Source organism: Cololabis saira, chromosome 6 (genome assembly GCF_033807715.1).
Source record: "Cololabis saira isolate AMF1-May2022 chromosome 6, fColSai1.1, whole genome shotgun sequence".
In the NCBI taxonomy this organism is placed as follows: domain Eukaryota; kingdom Metazoa; phylum Chordata; class Actinopteri; order Beloniformes; family Belonidae; genus Cololabis; species Cololabis saira.
In genome coordinates, this window is record NC_084592.1 from 28141946 (window position 1) to 28165594 (window position 23649).

Here is a 23649-nt window from a genome sequence, read left to right on the forward strand (position 1 = left end):
TTTTTTCTCCAAAAGAGGCCCAAGAAAGGGATGCAGAAAAATTAAAATGGAGCAAAGCTTTAGGGTGGGGATGGGGACATTCCTCCTGTAACTTGTTTGCCAAACAAAAACCTTGATAGCCGCGGCCTTGGTACTGAGTCTCAGTTTTTGAGGTTTAAATGCACTCGTACTTACTTATCTTTTGTCTTGGTTATGTTTTGGTGCAAAGTTTATGGTGTTAAAGAAATACATTTCCCTTTGACGGTCACTGGTAGGTGTCATCACTTTTTTATTTGCTCAGGAGAAACAAGCATCAGTGGCAACGCCCGTTTTTATGAAGATAATGAAAAAGTGAAAAAAAAAAAAAAAACAACCAAAAAAAACTTCTTAGAGGTGTTGACAGCCTGCACAACAATGGCAGCAGATCTACTAGTGAGATGTACAAAAACAAGCAAAGAACTGCAAATTGATCCCAATTTATGAGTGACAGTGAATCATCAAAAAAAAAAATCCCCAAGATGATCCAATCCTGACACCGGGGACTCACTCACAGATTTTGGCAAACGAAACGGAAATGACTGGCAGCAGACAGTCCGGTTATCTTTTTTCTTTGTTTGTGACATACTTGGACGTACTGCGATGCTTCGGTTGACACTTGACTGCTATACCACCACGTTTGATTGACAGCTGCACTGTTGGGCTTGTTTTAATAGCTTCCTGTCTGGTGATTCAACGGGATCCCAGTGAAAGAACTCCTGACCCTAGGACACATGGGCGCACACACACACGCACGCACGCACGAACGCACGCACACACGCACACACACACAGACTTAACACTGAGTTGCAAACGTCCTAAGTCTCCTTGCAATGTTTACCAGCTGCAGTAAAAGCAGCGGGTCTGCTCTGCTGAAACCCTCACCAAAGGAACTCGTAACACACGCACGCTCACGCATGCAACACATGAAATGTTTTCAACATTATGCTCCAACATTAAAAGCTTTACCTACAAAACTATGTAAAAACAAAAAAAAAGTTTGAACTGAACGGGAACTAAAAGTACAGACTGGTTTCAAAGCGTAGTTTTAACATGATTTGATGGAAAACAGTGCAGAAGATGAGCCAGTACTTCACTCCCTTCAAGTAAAACAGCAAAAACATGTCCAGTCCCACGATTCACCTACGGTGACTCAAACATTTGGTATTTAGGTTGGGAAACAATCCTTCTGAGAGCAACCCTGTGCAGCCTCGCTTCGAGCATACATCGTAAGCAAAAAGTGGATTGAAATGCACGTTTGACAAGAATTAGTGTTTAAAAAAGCCTGAAGAGGAGGAAACGAAGCAAAGTTAATGTCCCATTTATAAATGCCCTCGAGCCACTCACTAATCTGACCCATCTGCTTTCAAAAAACAGCAGGCAAAGCATGAACTGTGGTATCAGCATAATGCCTCAGAGAGACGGAGAGCGGAGAAAAGGAAAATCTACACAGATCCTTTGTTTTTCTTTACTTTGCTCTTACCACGTCTCCGGAGGGTTGCTGGCTAAGCGCAACACATGAAGCATCACAACTGCTATCAGTTTATGAATTTAATCCCAGAATTCCTGCGTTGAATCAACCGTGTTGTCTCGTTGTGTAATCTTACAGTCACAAACCAGCACTTTTAAGGATGTGGACCAAATACTGCACCCTGACTTACTTTATCAAGGAAAATCACATCTAGTATGTACACTGAAGCACAAAACGATAAAAGTTTTGAAGGAAAAAGTGCAAACAAAAATAGATCTGAGATAAAACCCACTTACTTGCCTTCAGACTGTGGTGGAACGGAGAGGAGGAAGTTCCAGTGGATTATAATAGTTTTCAGCTGTGGACCAGATGGGGCTACGCTGAGGACTGCAGCACAGGGAGATGATGAGGTTTGCAAACTCAACGAGAAGCTTATGCCTTGACACAAGATACTTGACTTTCAAATCCCAACTTCCCCCGCCCACTGTTTGTCCAAAAGAAGTTTTTGCAGGCGCAAAAAAGAGACCACTTTTGACGGGAACTGATACGCACCACATATGACCTACAGAAAGGCATCATGTCAGAGGTTGCAGCTTGACTTTTTTGCTGCAGTGTGTGATCTATCATCATACCATGCTGACAAGCAACAGCCCGAGCTCAACATCAACAACGGCTGAAGGAAAAAACACAGAATGTGAGAAAAATACCTCTCAAAATTAAAGCGCTACAAGGTCTCCTTTGAGATGATGCCTATTTAAAAATACCTTTTCTTTTCCCACTGGACAACGGACATATTTCAGCTTTCAAGCGTGTGGCTATTACTGGGTTATAGCACTTCATAAACTGACACTCATTTGTCCTGTTTTTGACAGAGATTAACTACCAAGGACACCTTCAAAGTAACATTCAGAGGGCAGCAACTGGAACTGCAGCTTCACTGATTTTACTGTCAACTTCTACGTATTATTTTAGTACTCACAAGAAGGACATCAGACATCATAAGAAATCAGTTTTCTATGCATGCACACTTACACGAAAAGGAATAAATATTTGATTAAAACTCATCCTTTGATGATGAGGCAACTATAAACACATAAATTGCATATCTTTATAAAACTACCAGTAGGAGCCTAATTAGCTAAAATTTGATAAAGACAGAGATTATAGAGGCCATTGTAACTTTGGAATGTCAATCATGGTCAACACTTTATCTTAACCCTGTAAAGTCTGAAGCAGGACTGGCCCAAATAGTACTTTATGAACTATGGAGCATTGACAAATGACTACAATGAATGTTCTTCTTTTCTTTTAGCTCGTCCCCTCGAAGCAGCATGGTGTAACCATAGACTGAGGAAGGGGGAGGTTAGGGGGGAATACACCAACTCGATGGCTGACCGTCGGTAGAAAAAGCAGTTGGACTGAGAGTCGGCTCCGTCTTCCCGAGTCGGTCAAGTCAAGTTGGACTGAGTCGCTGAGGGTCCCGACGTCTGCTTGGAAGGGTCCTGACAGGATCTGCTGTGGCTCCTGGCTCCTTCTGCTGAGTTACAGCAGAAGAGCTGTGGGGCTTCAAACAAACGCTTGAACGTCAGAAATGGCCGCTGATTTTAGCAGTTACCACAAGCTAACCGCTGCTTAGCTACACTCCATCCTCAGGCCCTTCCAGGTGACCGTACAGTTCACAGCTCAACCAAACATTTCCTTTAAAACATGACTGACGATGCCCCTTTAGGTCTTTGTTCAAAGCTCAGAGGCTGTAATGAGAAGAAGGGGAGTGCTAAGCGCTGTGGTCACAGAAGTAACGACATCTAGTCATTGGCTTAGCTGGCCAGTATTCTAAAGACCACAACTGCTAATTATACATACATTTGTTGCTTCAAATAATTTTACCTGGGAAAAAAAACAACACAAGAAAAACAACATGTATTTCTGCTGCAAAGTTGGAGATTTTAACATGGGGCTCAATGGAGATGGAATCAGTATTGGAGCTGGCCCCCAGTGGTAAGTCAAGGAACTGCAACATTGGTTTATACAGTACTTTGGCTTTAACACTGAAGTTGTAATATAATGTGCAGTAAGATGGAAATAAACTTTTATGTCAGTTTCTTTACTATGAATAAATATGATGGGGAATGAGTAAACACTCTGCTAACGTGTCATCACTCACCGCTGCACAGAGTGCCACACAACTGACATCTGCAGCCCCCTGCCTTACCTTCAGGAGCCAAAACAAACTGTAGCATTATTACAGGTGTTCGTGGCCCCCGGGGCCTAGGAGCACAACATTTTACAGCTGCCTGGTTGTGAAAATAACAAATGGATTAAGAAAAATGACCAAATCTGAACAACCAAACTGAAAACCAGGCACCTATGTATATGGGTTCTTAAGATATAAAATATATAAAATATATACATGTTGTATACATTAAAATATAGCTTTGTTAGCTTTGCTTTTGTATTTGAATGGGATCTTTAATTTTTTACCATTTTCTTTTTCTCACAATTATTATCATTTTTTAGTACATAAATGACCCCTTGCTGGACCATTTGCAAAGGCAATTCAGAGTTAAAGAGAGCAATACTTTTACATTATGTTTTTTTTTGTATCTGGTTTGTGATCAAGGTCTTGGACTGGGGTATTTTTGCTGGCCAGCAGGATTTAGGCTTCTCCGTGAGAGAGCGTTTCAAACAGGGAGGCGTCAGTATTTGGGCGTTCCTGTTCACGCTTTATTTATCCAGGGTTTTACGTTCCTCTTCCTTGTAGCCGTTCACATACGAGTCTTGTATGAACAGCTGCGCTGGCGTAAGGGAAGTGGCTGGTCAAGACACTTTCCAGAAAAGTGGGGCCCCTTATGTAAAAAAATGGGTATTAAAAAAACAGAGGGGAGAGAAATGCCTATGAAACAGTTCCAGTGGTGCCACGGAAGATGTATTTATACGATTACAATTTATACTTGTTTGTCTGTGTAAATATTGGCTTCACTGCATCTAGGCCAACAGCTGAAAACAATGGCAATGAGTCATCTCTCCAGACTTTGTTTACCAACCCGGCTGAGCATTATATTTTACTTATCTCATACTCAATAAACCCAAGGAGACAATCCATTTCCACAAACGAGTAAACAAGCAAACAAAAACACAGCCTTATAGTCTCCTCGTCATGCTGCAAGTGTTCACAGTCCCCATGTTTTACAGCTTTACACAAATTCCGACTCCAATTATCCCAATCCCTGCCTGGGATGTGAGAGTGTTTGTGGTAGTCGAGAGGAGAAGTAGGAATGTGCATCTTGATGAAAAGCATCTCGGCAGATTTCCACTGAAATTTGCGGCAGCTGCATGATGTTTCATGTTGGTGAAAATGCAAAGTAGTTGTGTTTTAGAAGAGGCAGAATCACAAGCGGACTGGTTACAAGAAGCACCGAAACAGTCTGATGAATGTGGGCATTGTTCTGCACAATGTTGACCACATAAAAGCCAGAAAAAAGCTAAGATGTAATGATTTACAACCAGTTTGTTCTTGATTTGAAAGGGAATACAGAAGGATGAACATTAGACTCTAAAATAAGAAATCCCCCTTTTCTGTGGTAGGGTGCAAGCGCAGCAGGCTGTTTACAACGCAGATGGGATATTTATGATAGATAAAAACAAAATGGGGGAAGTTTTAATCTCTGGAGAAGGGCTCTCACAAAGCTCCACTTAAACTTGATATTCTAACATTAGAAAAATTAAAAGCCGGATTATCTAAATACCTACAGATGTTGTGATGCAAAACAAAGAGCAATACATATGTAGGATCCTTTAATATCTGTTTTATCTGACTTATCTACAGAGTTAATATGATGAATTATCATCTTAGATTTGACAAGAGGCTCAAATAGAAGCTAAGCATGCAGTGTAGTATTCCTGTGCAGAAAATACTCAATGTTCAGGGTACTGGGAATTAGTTTTTTTCTAACGCCAGTTCTCTGTGACAGCATAGGGAGCAAAACTTTCATAATAAAAGCTTCAGTGATCTTTTACAACTGCAGAGCAGGGACCATCCTGGCTGATCTGCTACTACTTCTTACTGTCCAAACTGTTTCCAAAGAAATGTGTTTTCGGTTGGTAGGGAAAGTTGGCTAACCATTGTTTTTCCTGACACTTCACAGAAGACCTTGAACGAGGCCCGCTACACTTCAGGATTTGCAGGACGATTACACCTGACAGTCAATGTTCCAACACAAAACCCTTCTGAGTCTGCCTGCAGCTGTAACGCATCACCTCGACCACAACAGTGCAATTGGCCCCCAGCACATTATCAAACTAAAGAAGCAGAACTGTTTCTCGTCAACTATTGTTGTCACTTCACAGAATCCAATTTTCAGTAGTGATGGGCACATGATGTTAAAGGTCTTTTTATTATATGATTTCCAACAAACGTTAAAGAAGCATATTTTTTTAAACCAATTTTTTGTTTTAATTTTTTACATTTTATCTTAATCTTTTCAGTTAAATTTGAAGTATAAATTATTTTAAAGCCACTGGATTCGGGCTTTTTTTCTTTATTCAAACAATTCTAATCAATCAAATAATTTTGCAAATATTACTTTTTTTTCTAAAGTTCAGTCACGCGCTCAGTGTTCAAATGAGCAACATACTAAATATGTTTACTGTCAAAAATACCAGGTACAATTGAAAGGTGACGCCAGCTGATCTATTGAGATGGTACTGTGGCGTTACGAGTGTCGGAGCAGGTGAGAGCAGCCAAGTGTCCTCAGCCTTTCACTTCACATCTATTAGCATTACATTTTTTAAAGAAGACCAAATTCAATGAGTGTCCAAACTGTACAACAAGAAAACTGAATAGGTCATCATGAACTGGCATTTTTGCTGATCTTACACTGACAATGAATTAAACGAGACATGTAATGGGATATGATGAAAGGTGAAAGCACTGGGTGTCACTGCTAATGTCTTCTTGTTGCTGCAGCACTCTGTACTTGTTGGAAACCGCTCAAAAAGGTCAAACAGCTGCGATGCTGTAAAATTGATCTGAATAAATTATCTGTTTTTCAACCGTTTTTCTTAATTAATCTTTAGCCTGTGCTGTATAATTCTGCAGTCAAATAGGTTTCAGTGAGATGTTTAGGACGTTTGGGGAAGATTCTTTCAGATTTCTCTTTTGCACCAGGTCTGAATGTGAAACCTGAATATGAGCATTTTCTTTGAGAAGATAAACATTCTTGAATTGGATTATGTCTCTTGCCTTTGGCGTCGGACTGGTTTCTGTGCTTGCAGCTCATTAGAGGCTTTCTTTGACATTTAGATGGAATAGCTCCTTATCGAATATATATAAAAGAGGAGAAGCTGCTGGCTCTGTTCTTCCTAGCCAGTTCCAACTGTATCTTTACTTAAGTTTTCAGTTTGGACGTGTTTAACAGACGCACATTTAGTCCATGGGCCAGATCAGATATCAGTGCCACTCAAGGTGACAAAACTTGCTTATAATTTTTGAAAAGATCCAGGTCTATAGAGGATATTTTGGTAAGATAACCCTTCCTGAGTGGCAGCTGGATCATAGTTATCAGCTCATGAAGTTACCCACCCCCTTTAGAAAATTACATTTTAGATGCTGGTGCATATCCTGGTTTAGACTCATGTACAGGATATCTGTCAATGTGTCACAATATTGTCTTTGGTATCATTTTAAAGGGGACCTTTTAAGCATTCATTCAAGGTAAGATGTGAATCTTTATGACCAACATAGAGGTCACTGCAGCTCTTTAAACTATAAACAATGCACATTTTAACACCATTTTCGCCTAAATGATATACAATCTTTTAGCCCTGTGTCATCTAGGAACAACAGAGACACAAAATACAAAAACCGGAATACTCACAGGACCATAAGGTGTCAGGAAATGCATCACATCTTAAGTTGAATGAATGCTTCAAAGGTCCCCTTTAAAATGATACCAAAGACAATATTGTGAAACATTGACAGATATCCTGTACATGAGTCTAAACCAGGATATGCACCAGCATCTATAGCAGTGTCAGGGTTTGACACTTCCCCCCAGTTTGAGTTTTAGTTCTGTCCCTCCTGTTTCCCCTTTGCCCTGATTGTGTCTGCACCTGTGTCTCGTCGTGTCTCGTTATCCCCTGTGTATATCTGGTCTTGTCATTCCTTTGTTGCCTGTCGGTCCGTACTGTTTGTTCCATCCATGTACTCCTGGTTTTCGATCCCTGTATACGTGAGTTGTTTTTGTTCCTGCTCTGCAGCATTTTAGTTTGGCTTTTTTGTGGAATAAATCCTTCTGTTTTTTGAGAACTCCTGCCTCCGGCCTCCCTCTCTCTCCTTGCGTTTGGGTCCTCAACACCACGCCTTGTGACAGAACGGACCGACCAGCATGGACCCAGCAGGAGAGAGTGCATCGGCCCCTGCTCCGGTGATGGTCCCGGACCCCCCACAGCCTGCGCCTCGGACCCAGGTACCCCCGCAGCCAGCGCCATGGACCCGGGTCCCCACTCGGGCAGCTCCGGGGATCCTCTGCCCCCCGACGCCGGCTCCCCGCATCCTGTCTGCCCCTGTTCCGGCGCCCCGCATCCTGTCTGCCCCTGTTCCGGCGCCCCGCATCCTGTCTGCCCCTGTTCCGGCGCCCCGCATCCTGTCTGCCCCTGTTCCGGCGCCCCGCATCCTGTCTGCCCCTGTTCCGGCGCCCCGCAGCCTGTCTGCCCCTGTTCCGGCGCCCCGCAGCCTGTCTGCCCCTGTTCCGGCGCCCCGCAGCCTGTCTGCCCCTGTTCCGGCGCCCCGCAGCCTGTCTGCCCCTGTTCCGGCGCCCCGCATCCTGTCTGCCCCTGTTCCGGCGCCCCGCATCCTGCCTGCCCCTGTTCCGGCGCCCCGCATCCTGCCTGCCCCTGTTCCGGCGCCCCGCATCCTGCCTGCCCCTGTTCCGGCGCCCCGCATCCTGCCTGCCCCTGTTCCGGCGCCCCGCATCCTGCCTGCCCCTGTTCCGGCGCCCCGCATCCTGCCTGCCCCTGTTCCGGCGCCCCGCATCCTGCCTGCCCCTGTTCCGGCGCCCCGCATCCTGCCTGCCCCTGTTCCGGCGCCCCGCATCCTGTCTGCCTCTGTTCCTGAGGTGGTCCCGCCGCCCATCTCGGTTCCTGAGGCGGTCCCGCCGCCCATCTCAGTTCCTGAGGCGGTCCCGGATGGATCTGCCCAGCCCCGAAAACGGCCCTCTGGCCGGTGTGCCTGGCCCCGAGTCCGGTTCCGGTGTTGGGCCCCCAAAATGACTCTCCGGTTGGCCCGGCCCCGTCGGCGTCCTCCGGAACTCTCTCGCCGGTCTGCCCGGCCTCGAGGACGGCCCCCGGAACGCTCTCGCTGGTCTGCTCAGTCCCGAGGACGGCCCCCAGAACTTTGGCCATGTGGGGCCTGGGCCCCCTCTGCCCGCCCTGGGTGTGGACTGTTGGGACATCTGGGATCTGTCCCTTGAGGGGGGGGTACTGTCAGGGTTTGACACTTCCCCCCAGTTTGAGTTTTAGTTCTGTCCCTCCTGTTTCCCCTTTGCCCTGATTGTGTCTGCACCTGTGTCTCGTCGTGTCTCGTTATCCCCTGTGTATATCTGGTCTTGTCATTCCTTTGTTGCCTGTCGGTCCGTACTGTTTGTTCCCTCCATGTACTCCTGGTTTTCGATCCCTGTATACGTGAGTTGTTTTTGTTCCTGCTCTGCAGCATTTTAGTTTGGCTTTTTTGTGGAATAAATCCTTCTGTTTTTTGAGAACTCCTGCCTCCGGCCTCCCTCTCTCTCCTTGCGTTTGGGTCCTCAACACCACGCCTTGTGACAAGCAGGGGTATTCAACTAGATTCGGCCGGGGGCCACATCTGCAAAAGGACTGTATGGAGATGGCCGCACAATTTGAAAATGTGGGGGTTTTCAAAATGTATTTTGCACTCAAAGACGAAGACTTATGTAAATATAATACATTTGTATTATACATTTGAATATATCTAGTTTACATATGAATTATGTATTAATTGTCTCCAGATTTAGTAATTGTGAATGTTAAATATAATATTCAGATAAAGAAATATTATTTTAAATGCAAGTTCATTTTGAAACCATGCATTGTGCAAACTTAATTAAATTGATATTGACCTACTTTTAATAAAACACGCCATAATGACAAAGCACCACTTTACACCAAGATTTCCTTATTTGAATATTATATTAAGCATTGAGCACAACCATTTTAGTCCATAGTAGCCAGTTATAAAAATATTATAAAAAAAAAAAAAAAAAATTTTGTTTGTTGAAAAAAACATTTTTTTTTTTTTTTTTTCCAACAAACACCACCTTTTTTGAAATATGACCAGGGGCCACATAAAAGCTCCTGGCGGGCCGCATGTGGCCCGCGGGCCGCCAATTGAATATCCCTGATCTATAGTGTACCGGTAATTTGAATTTGAAGGGGGTGGGTAACTTCATGAGCTGATAACTATAGAATAGAATAGAATAGAATACTTTATTGTATGATACAGCTGCCACTCAGGAAGGGTTATCATACCAAAATATCATCTATAGACGTGGATTTTTTTCAATAAGTTTTTTCATAAGTACGTTTTGTCACCTTGAGTGGTACTGACAAGTGAAATTTTGGGCTCTGGCCCGTGGACTAATTGTCATAAGCTCCTTCACACCGTCGGTTCGTCCTGCCGCTGTAGCGGCTACATTCCCCGCAGTTCTCTGTCAGGAGAGGGTAACTGTCTGAGAGTGGCATTTATAGGCCCCCTATCAGAATGCCTAGTCAACATGCCTCGCCACGTGAAAAGCACGCTTAAGGATGTCCAAGAGAAAAAATAATATTGGGCCACAGTGGTTGGGAGGCAGGAGCTGGCTGGACTGACCGCGTTATGAACTCTTGTCATTTGGGACCGGAGTTACTGGTTGAACCGTGCTGCTGGACCATCGTCTTTTTCCTGCTGATGCCCGCTGAAATGTCTGTCCTTCAGTCCGTTATTTTTAATTTATTAATCTTTTTATTATCATTTATTCAGCAGAGACATTTGGGGCTTTTTCCTGGGGCACACAGTAGAGGAAACAACTCTCTTTAAAGCCCAGGCTGGGAGAGGGAATATTTTACCTTTGTTTGTTAACTGAATACACAGCTGGAGGGTGGAGGCAAAATAACCCGAGGATCTCCACTGCGTCTTTATAGAGCAACTACTGTGTGAAAGTGGCAAAAGTTATTCTTCACTGGCTTAGTTTGAATTTACATACATCACTTCTTCAGTATCGAGGATTAAAGGACTGATGTCTCAGCAGGACTTAGGAAAAACTTGTCCATGCTTTTATCTTCAGCAGACTGGACTATAGTAACGCTGTTCTCGCAGATCTCCCCCAAAACAATCCATCAAACAGCTGCAGTCAGTGTTAGGTTTTTGGTTAGTCGGGTCACCTCTACAAAAACTTCAAATGTAGATTTTAATGTTTCCAAACAAAAATAAAGAAAGCCATCAGCAGAGAGGGCAGGGAGCTGGCTGGCCAGGAAGTAATCCAAATAATAAGTCAGGAAACTCCAGCAAAGGAACTTGAACTGGCAGGATTCACACCAGTAAACCGGGCAAGCCGGAAGTATCTGGCAGAGTGGTGGAGTGAAGAGCAGGTTCTTATGGAGGAGATGATTCTAGAGTGGAGACAGGTGTGCCTCGTCTGCAGCGTGGCGCTACTCACATACCTGCAGGAGGACAGAAAGGAAGGGGGCCAACAGACAACCTTACAACACAATAAAACCGAACCATCCCAGCTAGTCCAGAATGCTGCTGCCCGAGTCTAAAGCCGGGCATACACTGTGCGATATTTTAAATCGTATGAGACTGCCCCATCTCACACTGCACGACTAGATCGCGGAGTTCAAAAGTTCAGAGCCCACGATTTATGTTCTCACACTGTACGAGCCGATGCTCGGATGTGACCCGTCTGCTCACACTATACGATCATAATCCTTCCGTCGAACCTCTGTGTACTGGAACTCGAGGCCGGTTTTGGGGCACGGGTAGGCTGTTCCAACCCAAACGTGCGTCCTGCCCACCTGATCAAAGGTTATGGGATCCTTTATTTTTTTATAATTATATATATATATATATATATATATATATATATATATATATATAGATATAGATATATATATATATAGATATTAAAAAAATCGCAAAATATCTGTACCGTTTCTGATTGGGTGGGCACTGCGCATCATTTTTAGACACAACAAAGAACGCATACCGCAAAAGTTGTGTCTCGGCGGAGGGACCCGACGTCCCAGCAAAATGAGAAGAGAAAAAAGAGTTGTTCCGAACAGCAGACAGTGCACACACTAAAGGCTGATTTATGGTTCTGCGTTACACCAACGCAGAGCCTACAGCATAGGGTACGCCGTAAGGCTGATTTATGGTTCTGCGTTACACCAAGGCAGAGCCTACGGCGTAGGGTACGCGGCGACCCGCACCATACGTGGAAATGCGCTCTTTTTTTGCTATTAAAACATGATTTGTAATGTGAATTTGCAACACTTAAACACTGCAAATAATAGTTTTTGATGTGACATCAGAGATTGCGCATGCTCTCTGCGAAAGGATGAGGCAAATCGGGTCGCAGCTGCTTCAACTGTGCGATTCCTTCACAAGGAGCGACCAGGATTTCAAACATGCTTGATTTTCTTGCGACCTCGCGATTTGTGATCGGGAGCTCGTCGTGAGGTGTTAATCTCTTGTCGTTACCCCACGTACACTGCACGAGGCACGAGCAACGATTGGGTCAAAATCGGGCCCGATCAAAAAAAAGTCGCCCGACTGGAAAATCGGCTCAAAACGAGCCGATAATCGCACAGTGTATGCCCGGCTTAAGACCAAGAGAGTGGACCATATAACTCTACTCTTAAGATCTTTATACTGACTTCCTGTAGATTAGATGATAAAATCCTGCTGTTGGTTTATACATCTCTGAACGGTCTCAGGTTAAAATACATCTCCGATCTCCTGGTCCATCATGAACCAACCAAAACCCTACGTCTACTTTCTGAACACAGAATTAGAACCAAACCCGGAGGGAACCCACGCAAGCACGGGGAGAACATGCAAACCCCACACAGAAAGACCCCGCCGGGCCAGGGAGTCGAACCGGGAACCTTCTTGCTGTGAGGCAACAGTGCTAACCACCAAGCCACCGTGCTGCCTATTTCTTGCATCTCATTTGTTAATTCTCATAAAGTGATGTCTGTTTGTGTGTAATTATTTATTTTTTACCCTTTTCTACACTGATACTTTTAAATTTGAGTTTCAAAACTTCCTGTAAGTTCCATTATGTTTTATTTCATTTATTTATTTTATTATTATTATTATCATTATTTTTGTTTAAACTTCAAATCGTGTTTCTTATATATGTTTTAATGTCTGTGAATCACTGTGTTGTTGAACGGTGCTATAGAAATAAACTTGCCTTGACCTAAATGTGCCTACACACCGCATGAATTCTGTCTGCATGTCGTAGAATGTGAGTGATTCCACGTCCACCATCACACTGGTCTTGCACCCAAAGACTGCCTGAGATGAATATATCAAGAACTTGATTCAGATTTTAAGACCATGACAATGATAAGTGCAACACTTCATCAACCATCCATCATTGTGTGCATGGTTAAAACTGGACTCCTTTCCTGTTTTTTCTCCTTATTGCTGCAGAGTCCAGTCTTAACAGGGGATTGACGCGGCAGCTCTGTGTGTGTCGTCTGCGTCTGTCTCCATCCACTACGAATGGAGGGACATCATCTGTTACTGAAATAAATTCTGGGTTCTTTGCCTTGCATTTACTGCTTTGCCGCCGTCAAAAGTTTGGGGATTTTTTTATTTTTCCCAGTCAGCCCATGCCAATCAGACTGCGGCTACGCAGCTAGAGCCGCGCCAGCAGCAGAGGCTACTGGAGGAAAAACTCAGAAGTCATCACCATCTTCAACTGTGAAATTCACATCTCTGTCTGATGAACAAAACACCCAAAATCCAGGGAGGGCAGATCGCCCCTGAAAGGCGTAGATGATCCCAGGCCATGACGACAGTCGAGTGTTTCCACAACGCTGATTTGACTCCAGCATTATTCTTTCAATAAAATTAATTCATCTTTATTTATTTATATTTTACAAAGCATTCAAGTAATTGTAATATGCTATTAGTTCAGATTGTTTTTTTTTTCTTCCAGGAAGATTGGTCATTTTAATAATAATCCTTCGTTAGCTGTTTTATGCCCCGTTTACACATAGCAAAAACGGTGGTGTTTTCATGCGTTTTGGCCGTTCAAAACACAAAGTCACCAAAAACAATAATTTCTGAAAACTCCAGGCCAAAGTTGAGATTTGCAAAACCTCCGTCTTCACGTTTGCTTGTAAACAGAGGGAAACAGACATTTAGGCTTCAGAACGTCACATTATGCGACAGAAACGTCACCAGCGTCATGTGTGTGACCTGTGTTTACAATTTGTTTGGCACGTGTCATTTGTTGACGTTTTTTTCCAGAATTCCGATTGGCGAGCATGACTTTATGCTTCTCGTTACACTGCCCCCTGTAGGTTTGGCTGCTCATAGCACCCCTTAACAGCGTATTTATGCGGGTTTGTGTAAATAATGGTATTTTTCAAAACGTAGAGGGGGAAATATCCGTTTTTGTAAATTCCCGGCTATGTGTAAACGTGGCCTCAGCCTCGTTGGTCCTATTGTTTGCTTGATGGAGATCAATAGTTTGATTTACGCAACCACAGGATGTGTCTTCTGACAGGGTTGTTTAAGAAATACGAAGCTTCTCACTGTGTCAATAAGCATTAAATATCTTGTGGCCAGCTAAGACCAATAGGAGCCCCTGAGCTGTTTTCTTGTTCTTTTTTTTTCTTTTTCTCTCCTTTTTGGATAGGCAGTGTAAATTGTCTATGCATATTCACATTTCTAGACCCACAGTAAGACAGGTCAGGTTTTTAATCTACCTTAACATTTAGTCAAATAATAAAACTTGTACTCGAGGGAACATCATTTGCCTTTTAGATGAAATTTGATTGATATTAAAGAACCAAAAAAAGAATACGTTCAATTGCCTTCTCTTTAAGCTTTTTTCAGACTGCTTTGACCTTGATAACTCGACATGAGCATACTAAAAGCCCTATTCATCTTCAACTTGAAAGTGGTTCATAAATGTTCCCATGAGACTGGAAATAGTTCATTTTATTGTTGATTTGAGTAAGAAAACCTGGGCTTTTTTTTTTTTGGACCTTTAGTCCTCAACATGCACCAGTCCTTTGACTTCAAATCATCTTTTCTGTTTTTCTGTTTTCCTTCCCCTTAACTCCAACTCAATAAAACCGGCAGCTGGAGACATTTCGAGCATCTCCCATATAAAGAAAAACCACAAACCCTTCAAAACAAGTTGAATTTCATGGAAATTGACTTGAACTAAAGATGTTGTCTCTCTCTGTCTCTCTGTCTCTCTCTCCCTCTCTCTTTCTCTCTGCAAAGTTTGTTGAGAGGCTTTTATTTTCAACAAGCTCTACATGACTTCAAATGTAAATAAATATGTAAAGTGCAGGGATCTGGGGCCTCTTATTAAATGATGGGCATTTCCTTGTAGTCTGGATGCACTCTAAAGAAGGATCATTAGAAATCTGTGTAAAAGTGGTTCTGATTGATCATCTCTATTTATAAGGTGAAACATATGGATAGTAAAAGGCAGTGGTCTCTTCCAGGATGACAATTCCACCACCCATACTGCACACAGTGCAGCTTTCAACCCAAATACATAAAGATAACATGTTGACGTATTGTGCTGTCCACTCCTATCATCACTGAAACACCTTGGAGTGTTGACCATGTTTCTGGCAGAACGTGGCCACAGAAACAAGAGTAATATACTTTATGTTGGTGCTTTCTTCGATATGCTTTAACAGGCGAGTGCGCCTCCTTGATGATAGCAGTTTCAGTGCTGTTTCAAAGGGCTGTAACTTAAAACCAGTTTTTCATGTTTCAACATCAACTATGGATTATTATCCACGGATTATTACGACCAACCGAAACATTATGACCCCCTTTGTTAGGTCACATTTGTGTGAAGCTTGTAGATGTGAAGCTGACAAAAAGGACCGGACATTGCTGTTGAAGGTGGACTGTGAACAACTTGACAGCACAGCAAGATGCCCACAGCTCTAACACGTTGACTGCTGTGCATTATTGTGCAAACGTTGGTAATGTCTCTTTTAATAATGTGTTTCTTCCTTTGTTATGAAAATCATATGATCATATGGGCCAAAGTATGAGGCAAATATCTCAGACAAAGACAATTGCCTTTTTCCACCATTTTGCACTATTCTTGTTATCATCATTATTGTGTGAAACAAAAATTAAGCCAAAAAGGAAGAAAAATAAATCATGTGGGCAATACGAAGTAGGGATGGGCGGTATGGACTAAAAGATGTATCACAATAAATTCTGGCATTTATCCCGATAACGGTAAAAATGACGATAAAAAAAATACCAATTCAACTCCACCTTTTTGAGTTCACCTGTACTGCAAAACTGTAATGACTCAGATCCGCCATGTTTTTTTACACAAAAACCTCATTAACGGGAATTTATCTTTCTTTCTTTCTCTTTCTTTCTTTCTTTCAGGCTTCCTTCCTTCCTTCCTTCCTTCCTTCCTTCCTTCCTTCCTTCCTTCCTTCCTTCCTTCCTTCCTTCCTTCCTTCCTTCCTTCCTTCCTTCCTTCCTTCCTTCCTTCCTTCCTTCCTTCCTTCCTTCCTTCCTTCCTTCGTTCTGCGTCGATTTAACGCAGAACCATAAATCCTTCATCATAAATGTATCGTTTTTACAGCGAGATGACAAATTCTTATCGTGGGGAATTTTTTTGACGGTTTATCGTGAACGGTAAAATATTGCCCATTCCTAATACGAAGTACCCCAGTAAACTAGCAGCAGTCATTTCCTGTATTACTTTCAGTCTCTCACTACATTGTGGAGAAATTCGGAACCATTCTTCTTTACGTCACTGCCCAGCTCCGGTGTCCCACCACAGCATTTCAACTGGATTGAAGTCTCTACACTTTTACTTGTCCTTTCAAAAACAATTCTTTTATTTTTCAGTCATTCTGATGATGGCTCACTGACATGTTGCACAATCCAATTCATTACTACTAGTCACGATTTAGAAATGCTGATTGCCATAGAAAACAGTGTTCAGAGATCTTGTTCATAAATACACTCCAGCAGTGTTACGACCTTGGTTTTCTTAGGGAAACCAAAAAAAGCGCTGTGAACTGTGTCCGTAATAGAGATAAACATCTTGAATTATTCCTGATGAAAGTGTACCTGCTTATCTTTTGAACAGTGAAACTATATTTAATGATGCCGTCTGCAGATTAAGACTCAGACAGTACCTTACTCATACTTCACCAACACACCTCAGTACACAAATCATGTAGTCACAGCATCCCCTTTAAGTCAAAGTTTATATGAGATGTAATGTAATATCAGTGCGATGAGATATGTATATGAATTTTGTTTTTATTTCGATTTGAAACAGTAAAAAAGGTTTAGTCCAGGTGAATGTGCTGAAAGTATAATAATGCAAACACTAGAAAATTTCTGGAAATTTTGATATGGGCATGCCCTACCGCCCATTCGTCCTCTCTCGCTGCTTTGGTTTGGGGCTGTAGTGGTTGTGTTTAGGGTGGTTCTATGTCAGTTTGAGGTGTTTTTACGCTTGTATTTCATTCATTCCTGTGCTCCCAATAGTTATTAATGGGGCACGCTTTTTGGCATCTAGCGTTGCCACGGTAACGCTTTTGACTGAGAAAAATAATGCCCATCGAGGCAAGATGGAGACGCATCTAACGATGTATGCCGTGCATGGGTGCACGTTCCGGTTCAGGCTACGTTAACAGATAGGTTTTTTTTTCACCATGGTACAAAACCCCATCCGAATGAATTGGGCCATTTGGCCTGGATTTTGACATAAAATGTCCTTAAATCCCAGCTTCATGAAATTTGAGTATGTTGAAGTCCACAGCGTGCCGAGTCAGGGGACATTTGTACGATGTCTCTACGATAACCTGTTGCCTAGCAACAAGCGTCCAAATTCAAACAGAAATAAAAAAAAATGAAAGGTCAATATCGCGAAAACTGTAGTAATTAGCATAATGAGGTTGTAAGGTCCGTTAGTGCCAATCGGGCCGAGTGTTTGAAAGTTTCAACCATGTCTCTACGATAAAGTTCGGCCGAGCAATAAGCGTCCGAATTTTCGCCTTTTTTTTTGCTTTTTGGCGTCTAGCGTTGCCACGGTAACACTTTTTACTGAGAAAAGTAATGCCCATCGAGGAACGATGGAGATGCATCCAACGATGTATGCCATGTATGGGTGCATATTCCGGTTCAGGCTATGTTAACGGATAGGTTTATTTTTCACCATGGTAAAAAAAACTCCATCCAAATGAATGGGGCCATGTGGCCTGGATTTTGACATAAAATTTCCTTAAATCCCAGCTTCATGAAATTTGAGTATGTTGAAGTCCACAGCGTGCCGAGTCGGGAAACATTTGTACGATGTCTCTACGATAACCTGTTGCCTAGCAACAAGCGTCCAAAGTCAAATGGAAAAAAAAAAAAAAATGAAAGGTCAATATCACAAAAACTGTAATACTTGGCATAATGAGCTTGTACGTACCTTTAGGGACAATCAGGCCGAGTGTTTGAAAGTTTGAACGATGTCTCTACGACAAAGTTCGGCCGAGCAATAAGCGTCTGAATTTTCGCCTTTTTTTTTGCTTTTTGGCAACTAGCGTTGCCACGGTAACCCCTATTACGGAGAAAAGTAATGCCCATCGAGGCATGATGGAGACGCATCCAACGATGTATGCCATGCATGGGTGCACGTTCCGGTTCGGGCCGCATTAACGGACGAAAAAAAGTGCGGAATAATAAGAAAAGGGAAACCTTTTCTAGATACTAATATATCGCCTTCATTTTCATGTTTTTCCTCGTTTTTCCGGCCGTGTTTTAGTTTTTGGGGATTTTTTTTTTTCCACATCCGAGCGGGGTCATGCTGTACACCCGCTGGTGCGCAGTGGGACTTTTGCGACTTTAGCTTGTTAGCAAAATGCTAGCAACATTGCCCTTTGGGCCATTCTGGACGATTGCAATATGGTCATGCCACTACTTGGCATGACCATAATTAAACTGACAGAATTAGGTGGTCTGGATAGGTAAAAGAAAAAAATCATAATGAACAGGTTAGGTTGGTGAGGTGCTGGAACGAAGACGTAAAGAGTTGTTAGCAGCAGGCCAGTTAAACGCAGTGAAAAGTGAGGACACATTAAGGGAATACAACCCTGTTGCAACTGAGATTAAGCCAAATCAAACTACTTAAAACATGCCTGTGGTATTCCACGGCTAAACAACACGACTGCTGTTGTTTACATGTGGAATACTACAGATATCCTTCAGAACTGCAACAGGTGTGAAGTCAGTTCCAGAATATGTTGTTTACAATGCAGCAGGTTATTTTTCCTGGAGTACTTGTGACTGCTTCCTTCCCGATATCTTCCCTCAATATCCTCCAGTAAATCACTTTGATATATCACACAAGTCTGCATGTTTTGAAGACCACTCTTGTTGGGGATCCCTGTGAAGTTTCTCCAGATTATAAGAATATGGAGAATAAAGGACTGCAATATTGTTTGAAAGGTGAAAATGAAAAATGTTTCCATCCTCTCCAACTCTGACATGTTTATCTCTTTGGACTTCCGGGAATAAGAACTCACAGTGGACTATTAATTTTCAAGTACAGAGTCATTGCTCACTTTTATTATACTTATTACCTATGCACTCCAGCACAGACTCTGTGAGTATAGCATGACATCTGCGAAATGCCAGCAGCAAAATCTATTCTCTCCCCTTTCACAGTGTTGACCCAACACAGTTATGTACGACTGAAACATGAACACAGTATGTTTGAACTGAAGTGGAAGCTGTGATGGTAAATAACATGCTGTAACAATATTAACACAGGATCGAATATGGAATACTGCTTGATTGCTTAATAGTGAGAGAATATAAAAATCGCAAATTAGAGCACTCCAGACTGCAATAGCTCTGACATATTTAGATTTACGACTGTTATTGACTGTCAGACCTGCCAGTATTGACATTTTCACTGCATTTTCAAGATAAAACGCTGTCAATTCAATAACTCTCAAATTGCATAAAGGGACTTGGTCTCACTTAAACAAGTCTTTGACTGATGAACTGATTTGTGATCCAAAATGTCCAAAAGTTCCCGTTTGGCAATGTATTTGGTGGGTTTTTTTTTGGTTTCATTGAGTTTAGTAAAAAAAACTTAGCTGTAATTGTAACACTGCCTCCTTATGATGTAACATAGCCTCCTTATTAGATTCAAATACAATATTTCCAATTAATTTACTGAAAGTTATTTTATTTCTTGTCATAGCCCACAAGCACAACTTTACACAGTGATTGTATGTCGCTTTTCTGAAGGCTTCTTTTCACGTTCATGTTGCCTGATCTGCTGTCATTTTGCCTGTACAAAAACAGAACTAGTGCTCTATTCAGATTTGGCTTCGGTTCAGACTGTTCAACCTTGAAGTCATATTGGCATTGACATTGTGAGACTGATCACTGACAGGAGGGGGCACACCAGTGGATGTGACAACTATTCATTCACACCCACATTTTGACAACAAAACACACAAATACACTTGATTATTTGAAAATAGATAAAGTAGGAAACAAACAGTGCAAGCTGTTTATGATTTATTCAGAAAACAAAAGGACAAAGAACACAGGTAAAGAAAGGGATTACCACGTGTGAGTAACAGGAATAGTCTGGGTTAAGAGGAGCTGAAGATGAATTTGAAAGTCTTCTATGAAGAAAAGGAGCTCCTATTACGGTATGGCACGTTGTGTATCGTGCTTGTTTTGCTGATTTCGCCATGGTGATTCCCTTCCTCACGGTGACCTCACCATATACCCTGCTCCTTCATTGGCTGTAGTTTGTAAAAGAAGTCACCTGAAGGTTCCAGGAAATCTGGCTTGTATAATATCTATCAGCCATCAGTCTTTGAGATGAACATGAAAATCAACCGAGTGACAACTCTGGCCAGCCTGCTGATTTGCTGCCACTGCGCCAGCAACTCTGTCACTGGTAAATTGGGCCTAAAATCATGTAGTCTGAACGAGCCCTGCAGGACAGAAAGATTGGGTAGCGGTTGAAGGGATAAATGTGTGCCAAGAGACTGATTGTCATACATTACTAATCACTTTTCCTCTCTTTAGATGCGTTTTATTTGCAGTTGTATACAAATGTCATGATGAGACAGACGGCAAATCAACAAGAAGACACGAAGTTCTAATTTGTGCCAACACACTGTTTGAAGCAGACCAATCAGTTATGATTAAACAACACGCACAAGCTGTGACTGCGTTTGTGATGTGGCATGCACGCATCCTAGATGATGGCTGCTCTTCAGTGAACATGCTGAAAAGAACATGAAAGCTGTTTCTGCATGTCTGCGCTACAGAGAGAATCCAGCAGAAACATTGCTACACAAAGCAATAACAGCAGCTTTGACTCCCCCAAAAACCACAAAGTGTATATTCGCTGCCTTTTTTATGCATGCGTTGCATAAATTAGTCAGATCAGAGGCATTAGTGGTAACATTTTTTTATGCAATGTTTACTTTTATGCCAGCTGTCTGTTTTTCAGTTTATAGAACAGTACATTAGTGACTTGGCTGTAAGACTCGTCATTAGTGTCAGGGTTGATACTCCGGTTTAAGCTTTGAAAGAGCGGCCAGCTTTTCTGACTGAAGCGTTCATGTGAATTCCTGAGGCAAGGAAACAGCTGACCAAGCACAGTATGTGGAGGAGTATGCAAGCTTCTGCAAAGAGTTTGCAGAAAGACTGGACAGATCTATCGAAGCCGACGGCCAAAGAAAATGATGAACTCATGCTTTCCTTGCATCCAAGTGTGGAAGTATCAACATAACGCTCAAATCCAGGGATTGCATTCTTTTGTCTTTAATCTTTCAACATGTGTCTACTTTTTGACTCCCCAACACCATTTCAATAGAATTGTAGATACATTCTTTAAAACACAAAGACAAAACAGTGCAGGAAAAGCATGTGGGCATTGCATTTTATAATTGCCAAGAAACTTCAGACAAATTCAAATATATTGCCTTGAAATGCTTCTTTAGATCTCCTGACACACTTGTAAATCTTAAAGAAGGATCCGAGCGGCTGTGGACCAAATCCACCTAAACAGCATACACTAACTTGCACTAATCTAGACTGCTGTTTCTGCACGATAAGGCCTCCCCACCTCCGATGTGGAATCTGGCAGAAGTAATTTTCACAGGCCTATACTTAACTGTCAAAAACTGTTTTATGTGCAGTGACTACAATAGATAGCTTGGAATACTCTGTTTTATCATCAAAGGATTTTCCAGGTCATGTTTACCCTCATGGACATGCAAATATACAAAAGGAGTATGAAAGACAAAGAGCTCAACATAAGCCAAAAGGCTGAAATAGCACTTGTACTACAAAGATGTCCTTTAGGCCCACAAACCGTTGTCTTTTAAATGGTAAGCAAGGCGCTGCTTCAGGGGCGCAGCTCTAATGCCGTCTAGCCAGATAAATATATAATAAGAAAATCCATGATCACAGTTTTTCTGTAAAAGAAAACATCAAAGTTTCAACATTATGCCATTCTCTATCTTTTTTCCGCCCTGTAATCACTTTGTCCTGACAGGGACTCAGAAATAATGCTGAAATAATAACGCTGAAGAGAGCTCACCAGCAAAGGCGAGCACGGCCACAAACAGTATGAAAGGCAGGCTGTCAAATGGTCCGTAAAGACTTTTTCCCACCACTTACTTAATGATCAATTGACAGATTTTCAATTTTAAAAAGGTTGTCATACCTCTATGTGAAGACAGAGTCTAATGCTGTGCAGATTGAAATGCTAAGGCTGACTCACAATAGCTGATTGTCACAACACACTTTGAAGCAAGCAGCAGGCGGAAGTATTAACTGTCAGAACAAGAGAAAGAAATACTCATCACTGCAAACACTGCTCAAAGAAATGCTCAGAATTCTCAATGCCGTCTTAGCTGATCAAACCAGATGTAACATCAAAGCTGCTTGGCCTATTTTCTGCTTCAAAGATCAAAATAATAGCTTATTAATCTTAATCAGAAGTATCTGGATTAATTTGACATTGCTTAATTATTGATTTGCCATCTTGCTTCACAAAAATTATGTTTTTATTATATTTATAAGTATATGTGAAAAATAGTGAAATCAGCTCAAATACATACATTTCCTATGGCATGTGTGCGTCTGTGCCCACAATGTTCTTGCTCCTTGCCGTCTTAATGTTCCCTCTGATCATCTAGTGAGTGAATGCATGACACTTGGAAAATAATAGACTACTATCTAATTAGATTTATTTCATCTTTTAGTAATAACAATACTAAACACGCTGATATTTTGATGATACATTTTCAATATATTGCGCAGCCCTAGTTTTTATATGATCTGCTTTGCACAATATATCAACTATAGAGAAACAGCTGCCCCTTAATGGCATCGGTTTTGTTTTTTGATTGTTTTTTTTTTCTTTCCTGGAAAATGTATGACCTGGAAGACCATGGAAGACAACTTATATTATATATATGGATGATTGCAGAATCCTTTCCTCGATGGAAACAAAAAGAAACCTTCACAACATCGATAATGAATGACTAAGTTCTGCAAGAATTTGCTGAAGAAGGTAGGCGTATCCTCACCAAAAAAGTACAATCAAGAGATGCCTTCATGAATCCTGAGGATTTTGTTCACAACAATGTGCTGCAAAGGTGTGCACAGACCTGAGCACACCAGAGCAGTCTAGGTTTATGCAGGTCGGTTTTTCCCGACTTTTCTCACAATAACCTATGACCGGGGCCATTTCAGATTAACCCAGCACAGAACCGTGTACATGTACAATGGCATCAGCTGATCAGCTGCTCTGGGCAGGCGGCCGACCCCGCGGCCAGCTGAAGGGAGAGCAGGCTCTTTCTCTCTGTGGTTGCACTTGTTGCTGGCA

The 23649-nt window shown here is 42.2% G+C and overlaps 1 protein-coding gene across 6 annotated transcripts in view; it reads right to left on the reverse strand.

The window, feature by feature from the left end:
• LOC133446103 (PTB domain-containing engulfment adapter protein 1) overlaps nt 1-23649 on the reverse strand; it is a 118797-nt gene that overhangs the window by 46940 nt on the left and 48208 nt on the right. Inside the window, exon 1 of one of the 6 annotated variants that reach the window (XM_061723889.1) lies at nt 1787-1900. The exons of 4 other annotated variants lie outside the window; for them this stretch is intronic. The gene's annotated coding sequence lies outside the window, so the exon portion shown is untranslated. Of the gene's footprint in view, nt 1-1782; nt 1901-23649 lie in introns of those variants that run through there. One more of the 6 variants, XM_061723887.1, reaches the window with a different exon arrangement.